The sequence below is a fragment of the Haliotis cracherodii genome, unplaced genomic scaffold (assembly GCF_022045235.1).
Source record: "Haliotis cracherodii isolate W230 unplaced genomic scaffold, xgHalCrac1.p SCAF_4, whole genome shotgun sequence".
Taxonomy (NCBI): Eukaryota; Metazoa; Mollusca; class Gastropoda; order Lepetellida; family Haliotidae; genus Haliotis; species Haliotis cracherodii.
The window spans coordinates 14,813,077-14,828,691 of NW_027266297.1; positions in this window are offsets into that span (position 1 = coordinate 14,813,077).

The following is a 15,615-nucleotide window of genomic DNA, read 5'->3' on the forward strand; positions in this document are numbered from 1 at the left end:
ATGAAGGAACATGAATAAAAGAATGAAATACACTACAACCTTGTGTCAGTCTTGTTGGGTTGTGGGTGGGTCGGTTTGGTGCGTCAGTGAGGGAGGGTGGATGGATGAGTGAGTGTGGTTTGGTTTGGTGACTGACTGTCTGATTGAGTGAGTGAGTGGTTTGGTGTGTGTGGTGTGGTGTGGTGTGGTGTGGTGTGGTGTGGTGTGGTGTGGTTTGGTTTGGTTTGGTGAGAGAGTTAGTTAGCAATAGTCCAGCTATATGATCTAATAATCGAGTCTGAACCAGACAATCCAGTGAGTGATTGACATCATGAGCATCGATCCACGCAATTGGGATACGATGACATGCATTAACCAAGTCAGCAAGCCTGACCACCCGATCCCGTTAGTCGCCTCTAATGACAAGCATAGTCACCTTTTACGGCAAGAATGGGTTGCTGAAGATCTTTTCTACCCCGGATCTTCAAGTGTCGAGTGAGTGAGTGTTTAATACTGCAATCAGCAGTATACCAGCTATATCAGGGCAGACTACAAATAATCAACTCAAACCAGTGGTTGATATTATGGGCAACGTCCTTCACCATCAGGGTACAATTTCATGCTATTGACCAAATCACCATTCCTGACCTCCAATCCATATTAGAGACTCTTATTGACAAGCACTTGGTACCACATCTAATCTTAATATCTAAACGCGCACTAATAGATGCTGATGTAGCAGAACATTGATGTCCGGATCAGAGAAGGCGCAGGGATCAACTCTGCTTCGAACAGTATTTCAGTTACATTGCAACTTCGATATTCAATCGTCAAGATACATGGTTTCTCGACTGTGTCACACTCAGCAATAATCAAGCCATATCATGACAAACTTTAAATAATCCAATCTGTACCAAGTAAACCAGTGATTGATAATATGAGCAACGTCCCACACCACTGGGGTACAATGACATGCATCCAAAAAAATCACTGAATCTGACCACAAGGTCCATTTAATTGCCACATATGACAAGCACTTGTGAATATTCTAACCCGGAATCCCCTCAGGAACTTCAGACATGAGAAGCAGATTTTGAGAGTTTAAGGTGAGAAAATCATGAATTGTAAGTAAGCTTATTCCTTTTTTTTATTATTATAAATTTTTCGTTTTAGTTTTGGTCCCCATGTGATGACTTGCTCCTGCATATACCGAAGATGAATATTGTGTCACCCGCTATTCAGAATAAAAATACATAAAATGAGAGCGTAAACATTGGCCTATGAGACACCAACATCTCAAACTTGTACATCAATTTCACATTAATTTTAAAATGTGCATGTGAATCATAAAACTTCACTATAGTTAAGTTATGAAAAAACAAACAAAGCCAACTCATTTATATACAGCTTAGCTCAAGATGAAAGGGTGACTATTCATTTGTCTGATTGGGTTGTAATTAGTGTGATTGACCGCAATTCCTCTTTAAGCCCCTTTCTAACTAATGAGAGAGATCCTTTATATGTGGTCTGTTCCTATCCTCTGTCCAGGAACTTTCACTGCAGCCATCAAGGAGATTATGACAAATTAGGATATTTTGTTTTATAATTTTGTAACTATATAAACTAGTTTTTTTTAAACCGATTTAAATTTCCCTTTTGAATATTGGTTTTTCACATTTGACTCATCAAACTTAATCATTAGGCATTGTTTAGTACTGTTCCATGATATAAACATATTTTACTGTGTTTTGTCATGGGTTAAAGGCTACAGAAGAAACAAGAAAAAGATATAAAACTTGGATCATCTTGTGTCTATTTAGCTAGTTTTATTTGTCCCTTGAAAACCTTTTATTCGTATTGTGCAGGAAGATCTTCACAAGTGGTTTGTTGTATACAAGTGCCTGACTTTAAAGCAGTATTATCCATATTATCATAATTATTAGCGATTTCTTTAAAAAAAATACTTTATTTTTTTCTGCTATATATTTAAACTATTAACAACAGGAAATGACATAATATGATTTTATGCATTTGAGTGTTATGCTGTTGGCGGTTTTCTAAATTTACATTGTTGAACAATGGTTACTAGTATCAATTAGTATGTGCTGCAGGCATAACAACACTGAAGTTCCTGTAGACATTAAGGTGATTACACCAGACAGATTATGATATAAAATGTGGAGGCGGGTTGTAAAGTCGTTGAACTAACAATACATTGCATCTGTATGTGACCTGAAGACAATATGTTGATGACAAAAATTATTGAACGATATAATATAATTATTTCTAAGTATTCTTACTCAAATTATACTTGTTGATTGCGTATTCATTTTGAAATTGTTCATAAGCTATTCAACCATCTGAGTTTCCTGATAAATCTGCCCAACCAATTAATAATTGGTTCGTTTCTTGTTTAACGTCGCACTCACCAATATTCCCGCTTTGTGGCAGCAGCCTGTAAGTTATCTAGTCTGGACCAGGCAATAAAGGGGTTGATATTATGAGTGACAAACTATGCCGTCTCGGTATGATGACAGGCAATCAACCAGGGGACGAGGAAACGTTGTTGAGAGATAAAGTTACCCATATACTTTTGCATTGCTACAGTGGGGCGTTTGTTAAATTGATGTATGGATTCCACTGTCACTAAAGGAATATAAATGGAAACAAATATCTAAATAGCGCTATCTTATTCCGACAAATGCAGATGCAAGATTGTTCATGCAGCAGGTGAAACTACACAACAATAGGTCACTGTAACAAGACAAGCTGAACCGACACAGCTCCCATCACTAACTGTATGTATGTATCTCAGATACGTTTTTGAAGAACAAGAAAAGAAATGTGAAATATCTTTTTATTGAGTTTTCTACCCACGAGTAGACATAACCATTAGTAGACAGCCCACAAGTAGACATAAGCCACGACAAGAACGAGTAGATAGAACCAACGAGCAGATAGAACCCACGAGTAGACAGAGCCCACAAGTAGACATAAGCCACGACCAGATAGAACCAACGAGTAGATATAACACATGAGTAGATAGAACCCATGAGTAGATAGAACCCACGAGTAGACAGAGCTCACAAGTAGACATAAGCCACGACCAGATAGAACCAACGAGTAGATATAACCCATGAGTAGATAGAACCCATGAGTAGATAGAACCCACGAGTAGACAGAGCCCACAAGTAGACATAAGCCACGACAAGATAGAACCAACGAGTAGATATAACCCATGAGTAGATAGAACCCACGAGTAGACAGAGCCCACAAGTAGACATAAGCCACGACAAGATAGAACCAACGAGTAGATATAACCCATGAGTAGATAGAACCCACGAGTAGACGGAGCCCACAAGTAGACATAAGCCACGACAAGATAGAACCAACGAGTAGAGATAACCCATGAGTAGATAGAACCCACGAGTAGACAGAACACAGGAGTAGACAGAACCCACGAGTAGACAGAACACAGGAGCAGACAAAACACAGGAGCAGACAGAACACAGGAGTAGACAGAACACAGGAGTAGACAGCACACAGGAGTAGACAGAACACAGGAGTAGAGAGAACACAGGAGTAGACAGAACACAGGAGTAGACAGCACACAGGAGTAGACAGAACACAGGAGTAGACAGAACACAGGAATAGACAGCACACAGGAGTAGACAGAACACAGGAGCAGACAAAACACAGGAGCAGACAGCACACAGGAGCAGACAGAACACAGGAGTAGACAGAACACAGGAGCAGACAGAACACAGGAGAAGACAGAACACAGGAGTAGACAGGACACAGGAATAGACAGAACACAGGAGTAGACAGCACACAGGAGCAGACAGAACACAGGAGTAGACAGAACACAGGAGCAGACAGAACACAGGAGAAGACAGAACACAGGAGTAGACAGAACACAGGAATAGACAGAACACAGGAGTAGACAGCACACAGGAGCAGACAGAACACAGGAGTAGACAGAACACAGGAGTAGACAGCACACAGGAGTAGACAGCACACAGGAGTAGACAGAACACAGGAGCAGACAGAACACAGGAGTAGACAGAACCTGTGTTGGTCATAAGAGGCAACCTACTTGATCGGGTGGTCAGTCTCGGTGACTTGGTTGATGATATGTCAACATGCCCCGACGGCGTAGGTCATTGCTCATGATATCAGTCAGTAGACTGTCTTGTCCACAATCGATTATTTGCATGCCGCCACCCTATAGCTGGACTATTGCTGATTGCGGCGTTAAACATCACAATAAACAGCCACAGAAAATTTTTTTTACAAAACATTAAGAATCGTATTAAATTCAAATGATCTCTGAATTCTATCTAATTGTGGACCAAAGCTAAATTATGTAGATTTATACTTTCGTCTGGGTAATAATGAGGTAAGTGAAAACAATACCCAAAGTTGGTGTTATAAAGAGGCATGTTTGCAGTTCGTATGAAGAGCACTGACAGTGGGAAGCTATTGAATGTGTGGTGTTGACAGTGAGTGTTTGGTGGCAGCTTATGAAATAACAGCCACAACCCAGCATTCAGACATAACATGGCCATCTTGGATTCGCTGTTTGGATGGTTTAGGCGAAAAACGAAACAGCTGACATTGAATGATGCAACACCCATTATTGATATAAAAGAGTTGCAAGGTCCCTTTAAACCACTTTGTTATGTCACACGAACAATATTGACTTAGCTGTGCTGTCATATGTTGTCAGTTGTATACAGCTGTGATGTTAATCGAGATGTTAAGTTTTGTCTTACTCTCTTTTACACCTGTAATTATTGAACACCAAGAATGACAGATGGAATACTTTGTATCTATGAAATATGAAAAAACCCAAAAACATAAAGAATCCATGCATTTATCTTGCTTTATAAATATTTGTTATACACCCGAAAAACGTGTGTGTTTTTTTGTGGGGGGTATATGTTTTTATTATAAAACTTCCAGGTAACACTCTTCTTCAATGGGGATGAAATACTATTTAAAAAAAAATAACTGTATAATTGTACTTAATATGCTAAGCCACATGAGGCAATGAAAGATAAAAATGTGTAAAATACAGCATCTCAAGTAATTTCTTACTTCTGCAACTCGTCAATAAAACATGAAAATTGAGTGTACTGACCAATGAGAAAATAGTTAATGAAGTAGAAATCGATAAACCATTATAATTACTTTAAAGCCTACGGTACTTTAGCATCAAATTCTCAAAGTATGAAATGGAAAGTATTTGCATTTAACACCTGAACACTACCCCCCCCCCCCCCCCCCCCCCCCCCCTTTCACCTGTCACACTATGGCCTCCACCTGAAACAATATTTTCAAGCTGATTTTCAAGATAAAGTGAATAGGGACATAATAATTTGACACTCCAGCAAAACTATGTCGTTTGCGACCAGCTTGGCTAAGGAGGAATGTGGGTGATTTAAACAATCCTATTATGAATAGGTTAGAGGAAATCCCAATTGTCAATAAACACCGCTGCTTGTACAATCCATTTGAACTGAGTCTGAAGTGGCACTTTTCATCCTGGTAACCCAAGCATCGTCTTTTCTTATCCAAAAGGACATTATGGATTGTTTGCTGTGAAAATGGGGGCATTCGAGAGGGGCAAGTGAAATTTGGCTGTGTTAATGTATTTGGTGGTTGATCTATAGCAAGTCGTCATGATATGTACGTGTTTGTTCTCTTGTCAAGGAAAAGTACGGAATTTCCTATTGCAGTGTTGACATGATATGGGGATTGATGTACCGGCGCTGACGCGGGTTGTTGGGGTGATGTGAGGATTAGGAATAGTCTACAATGACGGGAAGAGAATGGGGGACTGTTTTACACCTGAGTTTAGACTCTAATCAGGGGAGTCGGTGACAGACATACCTGTCATTCCTGGAGGTGCAGGTGACTATACCAGAAGCAGTCCTGCACGGCGCAGGGACTTATTGTTTAAACAGATTGTTGTCAAGCCACGAACTTCCATGATTGATGTGGAGAGAGAGAGAGAGAGAGAGAGAGAGAGAGAGAGAGAGAGAGAGGATATTTCTTCGGTCTATGTTTAGTATTCTATTTTCCTTCCATCACCCTAGTATGTTTTCTCATCCGTATGTTTTTCTCATCTCTTCATCTTCGTCGTTTCTACTCCAGGGTCTGCTTGAAGCGACCATCTAATTCGCATAGATTATTAATTAACGTTGTTTGTACTTTAACGCCGCTCTCAACAATAGTTCAGCGATATGACTAGGGCCTGTAGATAATCAAGTCTGGACCAGACAAACTAGTGAACTAGTCAACACCCCATGCTGTTGGGTACGACACGCAATGCATGTCATCGATCCCAATTGCGTGGATCGATGCTCATGATATCGATCACTGGATTGTCTGGTCCACACACAAAAAAACCCAACCAAACAACTAAATATCGAATGCATATCCCGGAATACCTTAGTATCCATCTGATCCGACTTGCACAAAGCGTTCTTCGATCTTGCTGCTACGACTACTGCTAATCTGTGTTTCAAAAAAGCACTTACAACAGTATTAGGGCTAAGGTCTCTTTGTGCAAATGGGCCCAGTGGGGCGAGAGAGCTGGTGTTAACCCTGCGCTGAAACATGTTTCGGTTACCGCGTTGCAGCTTATCCCGGGAGGACGTCGAATGTCTTTAATGCTTTAGTTAAACCCACTACCCCGGTGACGCTCCTCACAGAGAAAGGGTCATGATTGATGCTAATCCTGTATTCGAATCCAGAACCACGGATTCTGGATAAATAACTCATCGAGTTATGAAACATTTATCATCCATCCTCGACTGTCATGTGTATCCTATCTCTGTCATGTGTATCCTATCTCTGTCATGTGTATCCTATCTCCGTTCTATTATGTCCCCGTGAAGATCCGGGTTAGAATTGGTCTTTAGCAACCCATGCTTGTGGTAAGAGGCGACTAACGGGATCGGATGGTCAGGCTCGCTGACTTGGTTGATGCATGTATTTGTATCCCGATGGCTTGTATCGGTGCTCATGATATCAACCACTGAATTGTCTGGTACAGACTTGAGTATTTACAGACCGCCGCCATGTAGCTGGAATATTGCGGCGTTAACCAACAAATAAACAAATAAACAATTCTATTGTTACGTAAAAATAATAGAATGGAAATATAATTCCCGTGATGAGCGAGGATGGTGTGAATCTGAATGGGCCACAAGGAAAAGAGGGTATAAGGCCAAAAATACTTGTCACAGAGGCGTAAGCCAAACTCACTCATGTTTTTTTAAAATGTTGTTAATGCTTTAACTGTAGTGTCTGCTTGTTACGGAATAAACCCAAGCAGTCACTCCGCCTGAAGAGACCCGTGAAGATTCCGGGGTAGAATAGGTCTTCAGCAACTCATGCCTGCCGTAAAAGGCGACTATGCTTGTCGTAAAAGTCGATCAATGGGATCGGGTGGTCAGGCTCGCTGACATGGTTGATGCATGTCATCAATCCCAATTGCGTGGATTGATGCCCATGATATTAATCATTGGATTGTCTGGTCCAGACTCGATTATATGCAGACCGCCGTCATATAGCTGGAATATTGCTGAGTGCGGCGTTAAACAACAAACCAAGCATCTGAAGACGAGCTTCTCAACCAGCATGCTCCATCAATCCATTCCACCCCACACACCTATACATCTGTCCATCCATCCATGCAACCACCCACCAAATCAACCGCTCATCAAACCAATCAGCCAGCCGCTACACACAGCGTGTCATGTTAAAGCGAGTTTCTGGCATGATAAGAACCATTAACGTGTATCTGACGCCATTGAGCTGGATGCCTCAGGGTATCTGTCAACTCAATGGCGTCATTTCGACGTAGATAATATGTCGGAGTATGGTAAAGCCATTACAAAGATTTGTGTCAGTTAGAGTTTCATTGGCTATTTAATTTCACTGCGACTTCATTCGAGCCACACCCTTCTCTGTCTCATGGGTAATGATCCTTGGATGGAAAGCGTCGAACTTTTCAATGTAAAATAACGTCAATTATTTGACGGTATTTCAAATTCACGTAACGCTAACACAGGCGACAGCGATATGTCATAAACCTTTGGAAGGAGCATTTATGACATATGATATATGATAGGCGCCACATTTTAATTCCCCAATTTCTTAAAATCCCGCCGAATACAAACATACTTTTTGGGCGTTTTTTGGCATATTTATTTTATTAAAATGATTGATAAACTATAACACTTTTTGTCAAATCTCAATATAGCTGAGATATTGTTGACTGTAGATAAAATAAATTTAAGATGGCGAGGATCTCTTAGATGAAAGAATAACAGTATGGTATGTCTCTGTCATCATTGGGGGCGGTGGGGTAGCCTAGTGGTGAAAGTGTTCGCTCGTTAGCTGGAAGTCCGGGTTTGCTTTCCAACAAGGGTATGCAACTGGTCAAGCCCATTTCTGGTATCCCCCGCCGTGATATTGGTAGACTATTGCTAAAAGTGGCGTATAATCATACTCACTCCCTTAATCATTATGTCCCCAGACCCGTGAACATCCGGGATAGAATAGGTCGTCAGCAACCCATACTTGTCGTAAAAGGCGACTATGCTTGTCGTAACAGGCGACTAACGGATCGGGTGGTTAGGCTCACTGACTTGGTTGATGCATGTCATCGTATCCCAATTGCGTGGATCGCTGCTCATGATGACACTCACTGGATTGTCTGGTCCAGACTCGATTATTTTACAGACCGCCGTCATATAGATGGAATATTGCTGAGTGCGGCGTTAAACAACAAACCAACCACCAAAGTGGTTGACGTGTAAGACGGGCATAACTTCAAGTTGACCCACTGTAATATTACTGAGATACCGTTCAAAACGGCGTTAAACCCAACTAGCTCATTGATGATAACAATTTAGGCGAGTTTTGTAATGCCACAATTTGATTCTTACCTCAACATGATGCATGAAGGTTGATGAGGAAGCGGAATACTCCTATAACATGTATAAGGGTATACAATTCCACCATAGTACTTTCCCGGTCCCGATTTTTATGATCTTGTGAGTTGAAGAAGAGAAAATTAAAGACAATTCATCCGGAGTTTTGCAGATTCATTTCCTGATCGGCGAGCATTTTCGGCTCCTGAGACAAATAATTATACGTATAATTATTATTCTATAATTTATCAATTGTTCGTCATATTAGTGTGACACAGATGTATAAGAGTTGTGTTGGGGGGTGGGGGTCTAAGGGTGTTTTATTCCCTCATGATAAGGGTAGACACTAAGAGTAGTTACCAAGGGGAGGCACCGACAAAGTAGGTATCCCTGATTCGTGCCCCAAACAAATGAAGTAAAGAGAATAGATATATAACATATAAGAAATGTAGTGTTTTTTGTTTTTTTTAAAAACTAGACAAAAATTAAGAAAATATATTATAGTAATTAGAAATACTCTTACAATATGTTCAGATGTAAGACGTGGCTGTCGTGTATATATTACTCAACTTTTGACAGGGATCAATAGTGTCATTCTATTGAACTATATACTGAGAATATAATGAGAATCAGTTTTATGTGTCATGGACAGATTAAAAGTGGAGTGGTATATGCAGGGAGAAGAAGTGGTTTCTTGTTTATTGTCATTGCATGTTTACTGTTTTTGCACCTAAAATAGTTCGATTTGTTTTAAATTGAGGTGAGGTGAAATGGGGTTTAACGACGCGTCCGAGATTTTTGCACTTATAAAGCGTGTGTGTATGGCTGCTTGTACTAGTCCGGACTGATGCCGATTTAACTGCTAGCTCACTGAGATACCATGCCGCAGTTTGACCCCACTCAGACACAGTATACTGACTCCGAGCCAACCAGTCCTTGTTTTAGCCCCTTAATGCCGACGCCAGACAGGGTAACAACAAGTACCATCTTTTAACGTCTTTTGGTATGACGCGGCCGGGGAGCAAGTTCCGGACCTTCCGCCTTCTGGGCAGACGCGCTACCACTAGACCACGGAGGCGGTCATACATTATCATGTAAAATGTTATAACATCTTCTCTAATTAGTGTGTGTTCTTATTCGAATACACCATGATACACACATTGCCCATTTGGTATGAAACTCATTTTACTAAAATGAATAGTCTTTTCAATATATCAGTAAACTACGGTTATAACGAACTCAAAGGGACTACTAATTTGAGTTCGTTATAACCGTAATTCGTTATAAGCATATATACAGCATAACTACAGCATATAGTCGGGACTAAAAAGTTAGTTCTTTATATCCGTTAGTTCGTTATAAGCGTGTTCGTTATAACCATAGTTTACTGTAGTATCTCATTTTTAAATCGTTCTTAAAGACATGATAGGTCATTTTGTATCTTACATTTATACAGGAAATCGTTTGAATTTGATGGATTGGAAAATAATATGTCATTATCATTTTCCATTTTAAACTGTTAAACATAATATTTAAACTTTCAATGATAGTGTTATAACATAAATGTTATCTGCAAAGAAAGAAAAAAAACACTGGTTTAAGCTGGTTAGGGGTACGATTAGTTCAAAAGACAATTAATCCCGCTAATAGTTCAGTTCAAAGAGGACATATTTGGGTTTGGGGTTACTTGAAATTGTATCCCTGGATTATTTCCTGTCTCCCATCAAGGTTGTCTGATCCTGATCACGCTTCTACTGATACCATGCTGCATGCGGATTGAAATGCCTCGCCATACAGGTGCGACTTGGGATAAGAGGGGGATAACTCGTACATGTATATACTCAGGAAGCAGGCGATCTAGTTTAGTTCATGTCTAAATAAACACTGGCTTGACACAGGGATATATTTGTCATAGATTTAAAAGGGGATATGTTGTAGTTTCGTGTCAACGTGCCCTGGTTAAAGGTTGCCGTGTGTCGCGGTATGTCAGCGATTCCTTGGTTTGAGAGTGAGTGAGGGAGTCAATTTGGTGTAACGCTGCTATGAATAGTACGTTAGTTGTCACGGCTTGTCAGCTTGACCTGGGATGAAAACACCAAAGTAAGGCAGATCTTAGAGTGAGTGAGTGCGCATGCTTTTACGCCGCATTTAACAGGATTCCAGCAATATCACGACTGGGAACTCGAGAAATGGACTTCACACATTGTACCGGTCTTGGGAATCGAACCTGTGTCTTCGGCGTGACAAGCGAACGCTTTAACCAGTAGGCTATCCCATTGCCGCGTTGGTCTTGGCGTTTGAATTACCACGCTGATTCAACCAACGACCACGTGTATCGTGCTGACAGTCCTGAACACATCGGGGTCGAACGGAGATTCGAACCCACAGTTGTAGGTGTCTTGGGGGCTACCTTTGCACAGCGAATTGCGGCGCCTAATTTGAAATAAAAATGAACTGAACCCCTCAAAATAAATGCACATATTTCGTATCTACTGATGCAATGTCCCCCCCCCCCCCCCCCCCCCACACACACACACACACACCCCACCCCCACACACACCCACACACACACCTTGATATCCAATAGCTTTTGCTAGGTTACTGTTTCAGAAATTAACTGGGTATATTGAATATTTACAAAGGGGAAAAGATCGATGCAAATTCTGGTATTCTATAGTTTTCTATTCACAAGATTCCACAGTCTTTGTATCCTACAGCTAAACACCCACAAGTCTCCTTTCAATTAATAATAATTATTCTTTCTTTTTTTTGTAAATAACGGTGGCTGGGTATCCACCAGAAAACCTTTTCAATTCAATGCACCATCCCTTTTACCAAATTAAGCAAACATTTATCGGATCGACTTGTCTCTATGGAACTGCTGATCCATACTTGGTTCAACCCAACGCTTTGATAAAACCACGGCGATCTTTAACCACACCACCTGCGTTTACAGAATCGGTACAAAAACACTGGCTTCAGATGAGACGCACTTAATAATACATGTTCTTAGAGCTACTTCCCTAATGACCGTTGATTCCAGATATTGACTCCCGATATGTATAGATGAGTTGTTCTTTTCAACGTCAGTCATTCCTGTCCACGTGGCTCTCTGTTTTTGTCCGTCGTTATCAGTGAATCATTCAACTGCGGACGTCCTTGCTTTTAATCCACAATTAGCAACTTCGACGCTTACATATTTGACAAATGATTTACTAAATGGTGATTAATTATGAAATAGTAGCAAGTAGTGTATAATTAACCATGCAATTTTATGCTCTACTGAAGGCTAGATCCACGACTGTGGGTTAATCATTGAACGAGAAATATTTCTGGAAATTATAGACAGAGCATGTAAATACAGTGTATCCTTACCCTGTTCCGTCAACGCAATAAATCAATACTTGCTGTCTGTGTGAAACTCGGGTTTATTGTGACTAACATTGTTGCAAAAAAATCAAATATTTAACTAGTCAAACGCAATACCGCCTAGCCATATCTAGTCATAGAGGTATTGTGTAGTTTACCTTGTGGTTAAAGCATTCGTCACACAGAAGGCCCGGGATCGATTCCCCATACTGAAACAATATTTGGAGCACTTTTCTGGTGTCCCCCGTCGTGACATAGCTGGAAAACTGATAAAAGCGGCGTAAAATCAACTCACACGACACAAATGGTTTGTTTGTTGTTTTAACGCCGGACCCAGCAATATTCCAGCTATATGACGGCGGTCTGTATATAATCGAGTCTATAGCAGACCATCCAGTGATAAATATCATGAGCATCGATCCACACAATTTGGATACGTTGACATGCATCAACCAAGTCAGCGAGCCTGACCACCCGATCCTGGCAGTCGCCTTTCACGACAAGGACAGTCGCCTTTTACGGCAAGAATGGGTTTCGCTGACTTGTTTCCCGATGTTCAATCGAAAAACTATTGAGAGATTTCATATTTGAATTACATGTATAAAAATTAACCAGTATAGTCACATCATAAGTATCTATGTTGTAATAAAGCTGCAAATATATTAATATACATCCCGTGAAGATTCCGGGTTAGAAAAGGTCTTCAGCAACCCATGCCTGTCGCAAGAGGCGACTAACGGGATCGGGTGGTCAGGCTCGCTGACTTGGTTGATGCATGTCATCGTATCCAAATTGTGGGGACTGGTGCTCATGATGTCAATAACTGGATTGTCTGGCCCAGACTTGATTATTGACAGACCCACATCATATAGCTGGAATATCGCCGAGTGCAGCGTTAAACAACAAACAATCAGCAAATATATTACAAGGCTATTGGTAAGGGGTGGTTGACTTATTACAGGTATGTCAAAATATCCCTTGTCACGGGGCAACCGGCAAGCAGGAATCTACAGCACTGCAGTTAGTGGGTCTCATCTCCCTCCACTATTGATCGCCCTGTATCACCAGCAGACCAGTCGCATAAAACTGACACAGTTACCTCCCGTGAGTTCATATTTCCTTTGCCAAAACGATATATCACAGGCATTTACTTTACTGATGCATACAGGTCGTTAAATCCACGAAAACCCATAACCGTTTAACTGAAAGTATCATCGTACGTTCAGAAATACAATATGGTTACTATAGAGACCTATTTTAAGTCACCCAGTTCACACACACACTTAAATTTTATTGTGAACATTAATTTACCCGTTTCAGTTGTGACAGAACGCGGTTGTACATTGTAGATTAATGTAATTGCAAAGATTTGAAGTTCCGTTATATCATCAAAACATGAAATTTTTTATAATATATCAACTATAATGTATCCAATCTGATACCAGCATCCTGCACGAGGTGTTAAATTATTGTAATAAGACCTAATAAAAAGGAGCCCAGAGACTCTTCACAAATTTATCCAATATGTAACAACAGTAATCTGGACTTGCCAACTGAAATATTATAGACTTGCAGTCGGTTTACCTATAAATACAATAAACTACGGTTATAACGAACACGCTTATAGTGAACTAACGGATATAACGAACTAACTTTTTAGTCCCGACTACATGCTGTAGTTATGCTCTATATATATGCTTATAATTAATTACGGTTATAACGAACTGAAATTAGTAGTCCCTTTGAGTTCGTTATAACCGTAGTTTACTGCATTAGTATTTGCATAAGACAGATGAGGACGAACCTCCTAGGCGTATACCTTGTGATGAAAGGTTCACCGTCAAGCATATATTGCTTGACTGTGTGGACTTTGCAATTGCAAGGGATTCACATCATCAAACTAAATATGAAAGATCTCTTTTCCCGTGTAAGAGGCATCTCATCTTAAGGTACTCGAAAGAGGTTGGTATGTATAATACATTTTAAATATGTATGGGAATAATTAATTGCTTGTTTTAAAATTTGGTGTGATGATTTTCCCAAATGACATTATTGAAGTCTCTGTCCAGGAGGTTGAAGTACGGTAAAATTATTGTGCCCCTGTGTGACACGTAATCCTTTCATAATCGATGTCATCAACCAGTGTTTTAAACCAACTCATTGCTGAGTAATTTTCAATATTGACTAATATTGAGCCCGACCACCAGTGGCAAAAGTGATGACGTAAATCCTGCTGGGGTATCGTGCAGGAAGCAGAAGTACCGTAAGTCCCCATGCTCCCCAGCGAGGTGGCCTAGCTTTGGTTACTGGTGGCCTATAGCCCGTGTTTTAAACTGTATAAATGTTATTGTTATGCCAAAATGTGTTTTATAAAATGTTTTTAAATATAACTTTGCATCCAGCTATTGTCTGGTCCAGACCCGATTATTTACAGATAGCTGGAATATTGCTGCGTACGGCGTTAAACAACAAACAAACAAACAAACAACATGTGCTTGAGTTTCGATTCGTCTATATTGCTGACATCAGGTCATATTTACATGACTCAAGGTCACATATAATGGTTCGTAAACAACGCGTGTAAACTCGGTATGTTTTGGAATCGCACCAGGAAAACAGGATAATTTTCAAATGGCAAACGAAGCAGTCGTAAAATATCTTAATTCGTGCAGATTTGCTTGTCGTTTCTGTAAAAGATAAAGTAAGTGTTTGTTTATGATTTGATGTTTCACGGCGCACTTATTCCATCTTCGTGACGTCGGCCTGTAAATAGTCGAACCTGGTCCAGACACCCCTCTGTGAGCACCACTCCAAGTACCAGTACTCAAAGTACATTTGTAGGCGAGTGATGATAACACAGCAAAACCCTTAAAATGGCAAATTTCAAGAATCCTTATGATACCTTATTATATTGATAATGTGTGAAGGTTCTTTGGTGAAATGGTCAAGTTCTGTCGACAAGACGCCCTTCTTGATTGAAGCGTGACAATCAAGCCCCATGTCAGAAACAACACACGTTAAACATGAGATCAATGTTTTATTTACAATAAAACAAAACTTTATTTTTATGTGCAATGAAATGGAAATAAAATATGTTAGATAACGTAGTTTTGACTTCAGGAACTTGGCACAGGTACTTTTTGTAGTAATATCATTAGAAACAAACAATGTTGGATTATTACTCGACAACGGTAAATAAAACTAAAAAATGCACATATCACAGAAGTGGATAAGTGAGTGAATAGATTACTCCACAGTCAGTAACTATGCAGTTACGTCACGGAGACCTTTAAATACCCAGTGGTTGATAGCATGAACA